This window comes from Dendropsophus ebraccatus, chromosome 15, assembly GCF_027789765.1.
Source record: "Dendropsophus ebraccatus isolate aDenEbr1 chromosome 15, aDenEbr1.pat, whole genome shotgun sequence".
Taxonomy (NCBI): domain Eukaryota; kingdom Metazoa; phylum Chordata; class Amphibia; order Anura; family Hylidae; genus Dendropsophus; species Dendropsophus ebraccatus.
Window position 1 is genome coordinate 70,567,163 of NC_091468.1, and position 13,053 is coordinate 70,580,215.

At 41.2% G+C, this 13,053-nt stretch overlaps 1 long non-coding RNA gene across 3 annotated transcripts in view; it reads left to right on the top strand.

The window, feature by feature from the left end:
- LOC138773780 (uncharacterized) overlaps positions 1-13,053 on the top strand; it is a 303,380-nt gene that overhangs the window by 66,751 nt on the left and 223,576 nt on the right. For 2 of the 3 annotated variants that reach the window (XR_011360216.1, XR_011360218.1), the window contains exon 3: positions 10,085-10,226. This is a non-coding gene — a long non-coding RNA (uncharacterized lncRNA). The remainder of the gene's footprint in view (positions 1-10,084; positions 10,227-13,053) is intronic. The other variant, XR_011360217.1, reaches the window with a different exon arrangement.

A 13,053-nucleotide genomic window follows, 5' to 3' on the forward strand; every position in this document is an offset into this window, starting at 1 on the left:
TCTTTATGACATGTCTCTATGATGTCTTTATGACATGTCTCTATGATGTCTCTGACATGTCTCTATGATGTCTTTATGACATGTCTCTATGATGTCTTTATGACATGTCTCTATGATGTCTTTATGACATGTCTCTATGATGTCTTTATGACATGTCTCTATGATGTCTCTGACATGTCTCTATGATGTCTTTATGACATGTCTCTATGATGTCTTTATGACATGTCTCTATGATGTCTTTATGACATGTCTCTATGATGTCTTTATGACATGTCTCTATGATGTCTTTATGACATGTCTCTATGATGTCTTTATGACATGTCTCTATGATGTCTTTATGACATGTCTCTATGATGTCTTTATGACATGTCTCTATGATGTCTTTATGACATGTCTCTATGATGTCTTTATGACATGTCTCTATGATGTCTTTATGACATGTCTCTATGATGTCTTTATGACATGTCTGTATGACGTCTTTATGATGTCTCTATCACATGTTAAAAGTTTTCCGAAATGACAGTGACACCTTAAATGAATAAAACTAGGATCAAAATTTCCATCTTAAGGCTTTGTTCACACAACGTATATTTTTGTAAAACCGCGGCCGTTGTACAACAGCCATGATTATTACGAAAATATACGTTACCTTGCTGTCTATGGGATTCCGGCCGGAGCGTATACCAATATATTTTGCTAAGGGAACCAGTACATTTTTAATGGTTTTTAGGTAAAAAAAATGTTTTATGGAAACCCAGTTAATATGTCAGCATTGTGTCAGTGTGAATAACTACAAGTGGTCATGTACACCAGAATTCTGTGGTAATATACACGCACAGAACCATTACATAAAAGCCATTCTACGTGTTCATTTCCTCTTGTCAGTGGCTCCAATGACAAAGATCTCGCGCTGATCTATTTCCGTGAGAAAATCCTTTCGTCAGAATGCATTTGGCAGAGGCCATAAATTTATTTTAGTAATTGACCGTGGGAAAAATGTATTTGTTCATCTCTTAAGATAAGCGTAGGGCTATGCTGCTGGTCATATTACTATACTGCTCCAATGCTTAATACTCGATGGGATGCAGAGCAAGGAAGGTAAGAATGGCCTGTATATTATATATTATATGATTTTATGCTATTATCCCTTCTTTTCCAGCAGTGATTGCTATAAGAGGAGGTGTATTCTGTAGTATGTAACAAACCGGTTGTTAAAGGGGTACTCCAGCGAAAACCTTTTTCTTTCAAATGAACTGGTTTAAAAAAGTTATGTAGATTTGTAATTTACTTCTATTTAAACATCTCCAGTCTTCAAGTACATATCAGTTGCTGTATGTCCTGCAGGAAGTGGTGTATTCTCTCCAGTCTGACACAGTGCTCTCTGCTGCCACCTCTGTCCATGTCAGGAACTGTCCAGAGCAGGAGAGGTTTTCTATGGGGTTTTGCTGCTGCTCTGGACAGTTCCTGACATGGACAGAGGTGGCAGCAGAGAGCACTATCAGACTGGAGAGGATATACCACTTCCTGCAGGACATACAGCAGCTGATAAGTATGGGAAGACTTAAGATTTTCAAATAGAAATAAATTACAAATCTACATAACTTTCTAAAACCTGTTGAAGGAAAATGATTTTTAGCTGGATAACCCCTTTAATTTGCCTTGTATAGTGGGGGAGATGTATCAACCAATCCCAGTTCAGCTTACAAGGGGGTGGGGCCTAATATAAGATATAAGAGAGGAATGACTGTGCAGATTCCTACAAAAAGTGTTTACTCTTTGCTTTGTAGATAAGAATATATAAGAGTATAAAGTAATAAAATATTGTGTATGCATGTTAGTATTACCTTTGGTGTTGGTTTGTGTATAGATAGTAATGTAGGTGTAGCCTTTCTTTAGTTTCTATAATAATTTGTTCACTCCGTAATTGACTGCCCCCTGTATGTATATGGGTCAAGCATCCTATTTTCTAACATTTATGAAAATAAAGCTAAATGTATGCAAAAGATTATAATCTTCTACATGGGGGGATATTTTGCATGGGCTTTGCGCCTATTTTTAGGTGAATAATTGCATTTTTTGCCCATTTTTGGTTTAAGTTGTATTTATGAACCTGTATTACATGGGTGATTATTTTTTAATCTGCTTGTTTTGCGTATTCGCCCAAAAAGTTGCATAATTTGCAAATTTGAACCCAATTTATCATTTGCAGCTTTTTAAAAAGTTGCACAAATTGGTGCAGGCTGACGTGTGGTCAGTACCAGGTGAATTTGTCTGTGCAATTTTTGTGATTATTGTGCATATATTCTTAGTATATTCTATTCACAGATTTATGAAAAGTTTGTCGAGTTAGTCCTATTCGGCTGGGTAAAAACAGATGAATACTCTATAGAAAAAAAACACGTTTTACTCAATAGTAAATGTCCTCCCAAGGTTTTTGAAGGAGAAAATACGGCCGTATTTTCATAAATACATCTGTAAATAAAGAACACAATCATTATTCATTTATGTAATTATTAAAATACGGCCATATTTTCTCTTCCAATCATGGGGAAAAAAGTCTCAAAAACATATAGGGGCACTCACCCATCTTCCTATATGCTTTCCCAACTGCTCCTGCCTCTTTGCACGGCTTCAGTGATCCTATTCAACATTTTCACCTGCCTTCACGAATGGCACGCTTTCGGGAAACTACATCTCACGGTATGCATCACGCCTCACGTTTAAGCACAGTGTACGCACCTCCTCTGCACTTCCACCAATCATCGATGGCCTTTGCTTGATGACGTTAGCTGTGGGCCTGGTTTGGTGACACAAACCAGGCCCAGGGAGGAGACTGAGATCACGTGTTGTCCATCTCCAAGGAGAGGGGGGAGCACAGAGGAGTGAGGCTGAGAGGATATGGCGCCACTGGATTTACACTCCTTCAGATGGGGAGTGCCCCCTGGCTCTATGCAAACGGCGCCATATTCATTATAGATGTATATTAGAAGGAAGGATGTATTTTTAATAAGGATTTAATGCCCTAAAAAGTTCCTATTGTGGATTTCTCTCTGCACAAAAAACGTGTAATCTTACAGCTATAAATGCAGTTTTGTTAGGGTATGTTCACATTACAAAAAATGCTATATAATTTCAAGCAGAGGTTGTGCTGCAGACTCCACTTGAAGTTCTACCTGTCCCATTGTGTCAATGAATATCTCAAACTCCGTCTGCGGTCCACCCAAAGACGTATGGATGACGGATTGAGCTTGAAATTTCCTTGCGTGTTCCGTAGTGTGGACATAACCTTATACTGTACTGAGGGCCTGCTGGGATATGTAGATAAATTTACTTCTATTAAAAAATCTTAAAAATTAAAAAGTCTTCTTGTACTTATTAGCTGCTGTATGTCTGACACGGTGCTTTCTGTTGACCTCTCTGGCCAAGACAGGAACTGTCCAGAGCGGCAGCAAATCCCCATAGAAAACCTCTGCTGCTCTGGACAGTTTCTGTCTCGGCCAGAGATGTCAGCAGAGAGCACTGTGTCAGACTGAAAATAAAACAACATTTCCTGCAGGACATACAGCAGCTAATGAGTATGGGAAGACTTGCAATTTTTTTAATAGAAGTGAATTGCAAATCTATATAACTTTTTGATACCAGTTGATTTGAAAGAAAAAGTTTTTCACTGGACAACCTCTTAGACGACTTAGGACGTACCGGTACGTCCTGAGCTATGAAGCGTGCTCCGTGCTATTAACTCCTTAAACGCCACGATCACTGCGCGGCCGCGGCGTTTTTAAGTGTAAGTGACAGGGGGAGTCCCCTGTCACTTACCGATCGGGACTCCTGCAGTGTGACTGCCGGGGTCCCGATCATTAAAATGGACCACCGGAGGTCTCTCACCTGCCTTCGTGCGGTCCGATCGACGATCTGTTCACTGAGCCTGCACAGGCAGGCTCAATGAGCAGAGCGCCGAGAACAATGATCAATGCTATGCCTATGGCATAGCAATGATCAGTGTAGAAAACAAAACTAATGTATGTACAAGTCCCCCAAAGGGACTTAAAATGTATATAAAAAAAGTTTAAATCACTAACACACTACCCCAAAACCCCTCCCCCAATAAAAGTTTAAATCACCCCCCTTTCCCATTATATAAATAAAACATATAAAATAAATAAACATATAATATACCGTAGCGTGCGTAATTGTCCGATCTATTAAAATATAACGAGCGTCATTGCAAACGGTTAACGGCGTAGAAGAAAAGAGGGAAAAAAGTGCGCGGATTACCGATTTTGTTACGTTTTATATATATATATATATATATATAAAAAAAATTAATACGTGATCAAAACATCCGATCTTCACAAATATGGTATTAATAAAAACTAGAGATCATGGCGGAAAAAATGACACCCCATACAGCCCCGTAGGTGAAAAAATAAAACCGTTATAAGCGTCATAATAGGCCCATTTTATTAATAATTAATTGCCAAAAAAAAGGATTTCATTTAAAAATATATATATAACATTAGAGAATCTGTGTAACCTGCATGTGGTTGTGTTCGGGCTGACCTATAGAATAATGGTATCATGTCGCTTTTACCATATAGTGCATTACGTAGACACAGGAACCCCCCAAACGTTACCATATTGCATTCTTTTTTACGATTTCACCTATTCATATCTTCATAAATAATATATTTGGGATTCCGTCATACATGTTATGGTAAAATGAAAGACGCCATTACACAGTACAACTATTCCTGTAACAAATAAGCCATTACATGGCCTTGTAGATAGAAAACTGAAAGTGCTAGAGCTCTTAGAAGGGGAGGAGGGAAAAACGAAAGCGCAAAGATCAAAATTTGCGCGGTCCACTGGGTCATTTTGGGCCTGGTCCTCAAAGGGTTAAGGCTCTATGTACACAAGTATTTGGAAACATTCTTTTAAGATGGAAAAAAAACTACTGCAGTCCGCATTCTGTTGGTTTACAAAGTGTAAAATTAGGTGCCAGGGACGACTTGTAGGCTGTTTCTTTCTTTTAAAAAAAGAAAAGAAAAGTAGAGACAGAAGTGAAGACAGCGCTCCATGGTGAAGTATCGCTAGATTGAGTTATATCACAATGGTAGTATATGCAGACTCCTTCATGGCGGTGTTGTGCAAGCGTGAGGCCCAACTCTCCAATAGCGTGTAAGGGCTAGGACTGGAGCCTCCCTGTGCACCCTCACCGGGCTAGGTAAGCAATAGAATCTCCCAATCCACAGAAGACAATCACAGATTTTTCGGACGCAGACATCCACAAAATCCAAAGTACAGTGGCCATGCAAAGATTTATTAAAATGTATATGAAAAAAGATTACCACACAACATGTTTCGGGTTGAACGTTTAACATTAATCGGTGAAAATCACTTTGTCTAATAGAACCCTTAGAGTCCTTTCACACATGATTGGCAGCAATCAGCGAGATCAGCACTTGTTTGCAGAGCCCTGACAAGGTTCTATGAATCGTGCAGTTGGGCTGTACGAACAGTAGCTGAATTGTTTATGTGGCCTTTAAATGCTGTTCACACAGGGAGATCTGCAGCCGATAGCAATAATTGGCAAAACATTCAGTCAACTGATGAATGAGCTTGTTTATCGGCTGATCGCTGGATAATTTACAGGGGCCAAATATCAGGTAAATCAGAGTTCCTAGGAACTCTCATTACCGATAATCGTCCTGTGTACAAGGACCCTGAAGGCCATATTAGACATCCTGACCCATGAAATGATTGTAATTGTATATCTGATTTTTTTATTTTTACTTCTGAACAGTAAAGTTGTTTTAAATTAAACATAGAGGGTTTCCATTCTTATTTTTTTTTTTTTTTTTTTTATGTGGCTGGGGGTGGGGAGGGATTACAGAAGAATACCTTTTCCCTCTGTCAAACACCTCAGATCACTAGTCGCCTCAACATCTATGGAGTTAAAGGGGTTGTCCGGCGATAAAAAAATTATTCACAGAATAACACACATTACAAAGTTATACAACTTTGTAATGTATGTTATGTCTGTGAATGGCCCCCTTCCCCGTGTCCCACCACCCCCACCCGTGTACCCGGAAGTGTGGTGCGCTATACATTACCTGTCACGTGCCGACCACGGTCTCCGATCCTCAGCAGTGACGTCTTCTTCGGGAGGCCGGCAGATCTTCCCGGATGCCGGCCGCCCTCTGCAGCGTCATCCGAAGCTCAGCCGTGATTGGCTGAGCATAACTGTGCTCAGCCAATCGCGGCTGAGCGGCTGATGACGCGGCCACGTCATCAGCTGCTCAGCCGCGATTGGCTGAGCACAGTTATGCTCAGCCAATCGCGGCTGAGCTTCGGATGACGCTGCAGAGGGCGGCCGGCACTCGGTAAGATCCGCCGGTCTCCCGAAGAAGACGTCACTGCTGAGGATCGGAGACCGTGGACGACACGAGATGCGGTGAGTATAATGCACCACACTTCCGGGTCTAGCGTGGGTGGGGGGAAACACGGGGAAGGGGGCCATTCACAGACATAACATACATTACAAAGTTGTATAACTTTGTAATGTGTGTTATTCTGTGAATAATTTTTTATCGCCGGACAACCCCTTTAAATTAAGATTCTTATGCTGGGGACTACTACAGGAGCATGGCTATGTGTTACCCATTACATCCCAGTGACAGATATAACCTTCAACAAATATACAAATCATGGGTCATTAAAGGGGTACTCCGGCAAGAATATTTTTCTTTCAAATCAACTGGTTTTAGAAAGTTATATAAATCAGTACCTATCTGCTGCTGTATGTCCTGAAAGAAGTGGTGTATTCTCTCCAGACTGACACAGTGCTCTCTGCTGCAACCTCTGTCCATGTCAGGAACTGCCCAGAGCAGGAGAGGTTTTCTATGGGGATTTGCTGCTGCTCTGGACAGTTCCTGACATGGACAGAGGTGGCAGCAGAGAGCACTGTGTCAGACTGGAGAGAATACATCAATTCCTTCAGGACATACAGCAGCTGATAAGTACTGAAAGACTGGAGATTTTTAAATAGAAAGTTATATAAATTTGTAATGTACTTCTGACTGTGGTGTGCTACTGATTGATGGATGTTATCAGTGATATTGTACAGCTCAGCCAGAGATGTTACTGTCGTGACGCCATTGCTGGTTCAGCACACAGGTATGGTGTTGGTACCTGCTTTGTGTTGTGGCAGGCTGTAAGATTTCCCCAAATGGTCGGTGACCTGCCGGGTTGTGACGGGTCCCTTGGGCTCTTGTCACAGCAGTCCTGAATGGCAATTGACTCACCAAGTCCCATCAATGTAAAAATATAACAGCTTTACTGTACAGTCTCGTAATAGTACAAAATACTTTGGCAGAAAATAGATAAATCTTTACATGGACTATAGTGCTTGAACTTGTTTGAGCTGAGGGGACACTTGAAGTAGAGTAGAGGCAGTTGTAGCGGTGCTTGAAGAGTAGAGCAGCATAGAGTAGAGGAGTTTGCCAAGGGAGTCCTAACCCAATATAGCAATGTACTCTGCCAGAACTTGAGAGAATACTTGAAAGTGAGAAGTTACTTCTACCTGTGTAGAGACTATAGTCTGACCACCTTCTGCCCTACAGTGTCGAGTGACTTGTCCTCCTAGGGTGATACAAAGCCCAACCTTGGTTACCTGGGTGAAACTTAGTTTCCGGTTACCTGCACTGCTAGAAAGGATACTTAGACCTTCTGGTAGCTTTGTCCTATCCAAGCTAGTTCCTCTTGTTTATGAGGATACTGCCCTGCACCTTTTAGACTGGTTTACGGCGTGGGCTAGGATGTTCCCAGACTCTTCTCCCTCTAGTAGTGTTTAGCAATGCATAGTAGATATAGTATAAGTACTGAAAGAACTAAGTGTCTCTAGTTGCATCTGACCACACGTGTGTTACTCTCGACTCCCTAAAACACTCTCTGAACTTGTCCCGGATGAGGGTCCAGACAGAGCCAGGCCCTGGCTTGGCTACAGTAGGAATGTCTGCTCTGTGTGCCCTTCTCCCATGAGAATCTGGGTCAGAACTGACGCTACACCTTCTTCCACCAAGTAACTTCCTACAGAGGCTAAGTAAAGTACCCTGTGAGTGGTGGAAAGGAATGTGTGCAAAAGAAAGAAAAGAAAAGATAGGCTAGAGGTAAAGAGCATGTCCTATAGGTCAGCAAAACACATGGTACACACCAAACATTTACCCTTTCCTAGCTTCAGCTGTGCAATACACAAGAGCATACATATATAAAATACTGTGGTGAAACTCTAAAGTGCGCTACATCACCACTTAATCTGGAGTGAGGAACTTTTGCGACAGGTGTACAAGAAATAAAACACCCGTGGTGGGACACCACATTACACCAGCTAATGTGAAAGATAAAAATTTGCTGGAGTACCCCTTTAAGTTTGATCTAAAATGCTAGACTTATGCCCCTGGACAAAACTAAATGATCCATACACAAATATTAATGCTAATAGCTAAAATACCGACTAATATAGGTAGCATATTTTTTTTCTTATGTATTTTGTAGGAAGTTAGTGCAGTAAGTGCAGATGTATTTTATGTGCAGCTATTTCTATTTTCATGCATAGACTATTACGTCCTTGAGTCAGCAAATCCTTGTCGTTTTTTTCATTGTGACTCACTTGCACATCATTTGTAAAAGCGAAAAAGTCCTCTGACAGCTCTGCCTACGATTAGCCTCAGTATAGTTTCATATTAAAGTGATAGCTCGCTAAATGCATAAAATCAATCTTATTATTAAGTAACTTTATATGAGGAGGCAGAAGGGGTAAGGGGGGAGATATCAGCTGCGGAATACCGCCACATTTACTCAGTGTGAACATACCTTTAGGCTATGTTCACACTACGTAAATTCAGTAGTAATCACAGCCGTTGTATTGGGTGCAGCGGGTATTCGGATGCGCCCACATCCGAATTCAGCAGCAGTAAACATCATCCGGCTGGTACTGCTCTGATCTTCTCTGACACCGCCCGTTCTGTGACCCGGCAGGGTCACTGAACGGCCGGTGTTTTAAAGCATGGGAACAGAGCCTTAGCCTGCAAACAAGAAGAAAGTGTCTGCACAGTTCAGAGAAGAAACCAGGAGAGGAGACAAGGAGACACATGGTACCTTTCACATACCCCGCTGTGCTTCCAGGATGTAGAAACATGCTTTTATTCTCTGGTACAGAGGCTTTCCCGAGCGCCTGAATAGCTACAAGCTGGAATGCCTCCTCTCTCCCCCTCCCTGCATGACTGACTCCTGGAAGCTGAGTCCCAGCAGGTTGAGAGATGGAAGGGAGGAAGTATGACAGCTTGCTGCATATCAGGAGCTCGGGAAAGCATCTTTGATTTTTATTTTTTTTTTACTATAGAATAAAAGCATTTTTATACATTCTGGAATCACATTCAGATATAGAAAAAGGTATTTTGTGTAACTCCCATCAGTTGGGAGCCAAGATTCCCTACCCCTGATCTAACAGATATTTAAAATATCTTCAGTTTGGAACCTGATTTATAGCTGACAGTTTCCCTTTTAAGTGAATGTGTACCATTCGCTTTAAGTGTTGCACATGAACAGAATGCCGCTTTAAGTGTTGCAAATGAACAGAATGCCGCCATCGCAGGGAAGCTGGTGCCGCGGTCACTTTTTTAAACAGCGACCCAGTTCTCGCGTACAGCGCAGGTCTATTACCGGGCACTGGCCTGGGCTGAAGCACTGGAGACGGTCGGCCAATCCCAGTGGGAGAAACAGGGCCGTCGATTAAAAAAAGGAGAACGGCACCAGCTTCCCTACGCCAGCGACATTCTATTCATGTGCAAAACTTAAAGTGAATGTACCTGATGGTACACTTGCTTTAAGTCCTATGTTTCTTCTGCAATATCACAGCCAATATGCACTGTTACTGACTTGTGAAATTATAACATCCTATATTATAACATCGTATCACATCCTGTCTTATAAAATCTGATTAACTTTTCTGCAGGTCTATACATATATTTTTTATTCCTGCATAAAGACATATTGAGATCTTCTTCTCCTCTCTCTGTCTTACTAGCCTACACTTGGGTGGTTACTGGAAGTGCAGCAGCACAGATCCAAAAGCCATGTGAATTTGACCAGTCACAGGCAGAAGCATGACAAGAATTCATCTAGAGGAAGTGGTGGTTGGTGAGTCAGCATGACTAATTTCGTTCATTGTAAGTTTAATTTTTTTTTTCCTTTTTGTAGCTTGTAGGTGTAAAAGCTTAATAAAAAAGATATACAGTAAGTTCTAGAGCTTTGGATACCAGGATCCACCGTTTTAGTGGCTGCTTTTAGCTTTTGTGCTCAGTTATCATCACTTGAGTTGGAGATCCTCCTAGTCATCCAGAGGGTATGTAGATGTATATGACGCTGCCAGACGCTGGCTGGTTTCATCTTTGGCAGCAAAATACTTGGTAACTTTGTTGTATAGTTGTGTTTGTAGCATCAAATGTATCAGTGTTTGTATTGTTGATTTGAATGATATGTATGTAGCACTGGAATATAAGCCTTACTTATTGAAACCTTAGAAATTTTTTAATATATAGAAAAGTTACTTTACGGTTTCTTCTTTTGTATTGTGGACATCTTTCTTAGATCAACATTACCGTCTTTAACTTTGGTGATATGTGCAAAATAAAAAGACTTCCTCAAGCAATATAATGTCCAAATATATTATCATATATACAGTATCTGGGAGTCAAGTGGGAGGATTTTCATTCATAGATTCCATATCCATATTTGATTGCTCCAGTTCTACTGGGAACCCAGATGTCATTGCATAATTAGTGAAGATTGCCATATGTCAGTGTCCATCGTTACTGCAGTACTTAAGGGGGTATTCCAGGAAAAATCAACTTGTCCCCTATCCACAGGGTAGGGGCCCAATACGGAGATCGGGCAGGGGTACAGAGGGCCCCCCTCCCCTTCCGTGATCTTCTACCTTTCACTTATCCTGTGTTGATTTGTGGACAGCTTTCTTAGATCAACATTATCGTTTTTAACTATATAGCTTCCAAATATATTATCATATGTACAGTAACTGGGAGTCAAGTTGGAGGATTTTCATTCATAGATTCCATATCCATATTTGATGGCGCTAGGACTTCTGGGAAGCCAGATGTCATTGCATAATTGGTGAAGATTGCAATATATCAGTGTCCATCTTTACTACAGTACTTAAGGGGGTATTCCAGGAAAAATCTAATTTTCCCCTATCCACAGGGTAGGGGCCCAATCCGGAGATCGAGCAGGGGTACAGAGGTCGGACCCTCGTGATCTTCTACTTTTCCCCTATCCTGTGCTGATTTTTCCTGGAATATCTCTTTAAATATAGTTTTGAAATACCAACAAAAATGGCTTTAATTCAAGGGATCACAATATTTGCTATATACACTTGCAGTAGATTCGTGTTCCAATTAAAAAGTATTTTTCTCTGCGCTCTTGTGACCCATTCCAATGGATGTGTATCTCTTAAACAAAAGAAATAGTTAACGATAAACTCTAATAATAGACATAGTATTGTTCTTCATCATCACCCTCACCTCTGTCAATAGTTCAGCAACTATAAAAGCAGACATGACGTTCACTAGTGGTGTTCATGGAATGTGTCCTCCTCATAGCCAGATTGTGGGGAGTGATGCAACCATCTCATGCATTATTCCAGAATGGACCATGACCAAATTCATTCAGCTAAATCCAATAGAATTATGTATCTTCCAGGTTCCTGGCACTAGAACACAGGTAGGTTTCTTTTTTTTTTCATTGGGAAAAAATGTAGAACAGGGGTGTCAAACTCAGGCCCTCCAGCTGTTGCAAAACTACAACTTCCATCATGCTTGGACATGTGAGATAAGCTTTAGCTTTTTCTGTCCAGGCATGATAGGAGTTGTAGCCTGGGTTTGACACCCCTAATGTAGAAGGTATCTGCAGATAGTTGAGCAGCGGTGCACAATGATGGTAGCATAGTGTTCCGAGCCTTCTATATCCAGTAGAGACCAAGAAGGATCTGCTCACATAGGATCCCAACTAAAACCAAGATCTGGCTTTTAGTTAATACATCAGTGAATAATCAGTTTTCTTTATACTGCAGAAGTGACCGCTACATGCTTTCGCCATTGTGTTGAAATAACTAGGTTACACAGTCATACTTTTAAAGATTATAATTTGATATTTTGTTTTGATCCAATCTAATGTCCATGTACCTGTAAGTGAGAGCAGTGTAGGTGTCACTGTGAATTCCTGTAACGCACATTGGCTTACTACTACAGTGAAACATTGAATTACAAGTCACTTGGTCTGAGAGCATTTTGCAGGAAAAAATAATAATAAAAAAATTGTAATTCAGTAAATGAGCAAGATTTGGTAACAAGAGCCCCCCTTGTCCCCATCATTATACTGTGCTGGGTAGAAATCCCTCTCATTTTAACCCACTGCTACCTGATTAACTCTGGCGGTGATCGGACACCTTCCAGCTCTCCTCTAGTGCCCATCTGCATCAGGAACCCTGTAGAACTGCAGAGATCCTCCTGTGGAAGCGAGCAGCTCCGCCTCATCTCCTTTCCCTGCTGCCGGAGGACTGAGTGTGAGTGAGGCTGCGTGCATAGACATAACCCAAGTGATGAGTACTTCAACTCCCCAGAGCCTCATCCAGACATCTCCCACCACTGCCGTGCACATGTTGCCGCCATCTTGCCTTTACGTGGTACTGGTTGGTGTATGAAGACTCCTTCCTTCTGACCCCCGAATTAGCCCCTTCCCCAATGGCTGCTCCAGGCAGGCAGCCCTAGGACCAGCGTTTCAATTATTTCTTATGGGAAAATTTGCTTTGATATGAGTGATTAGGATCACAAGCACGTTCCTGGGACAAATTATGCTCATAATCCAAGGTTTCACTGTAGTTTTATGTAATTAACTATTGTTTTTTCATTAACATATAGTATAACGTATAATACTTATGATATTCTGCACTTCTCAAGGAACCCATGAAATACTTCTCCATCT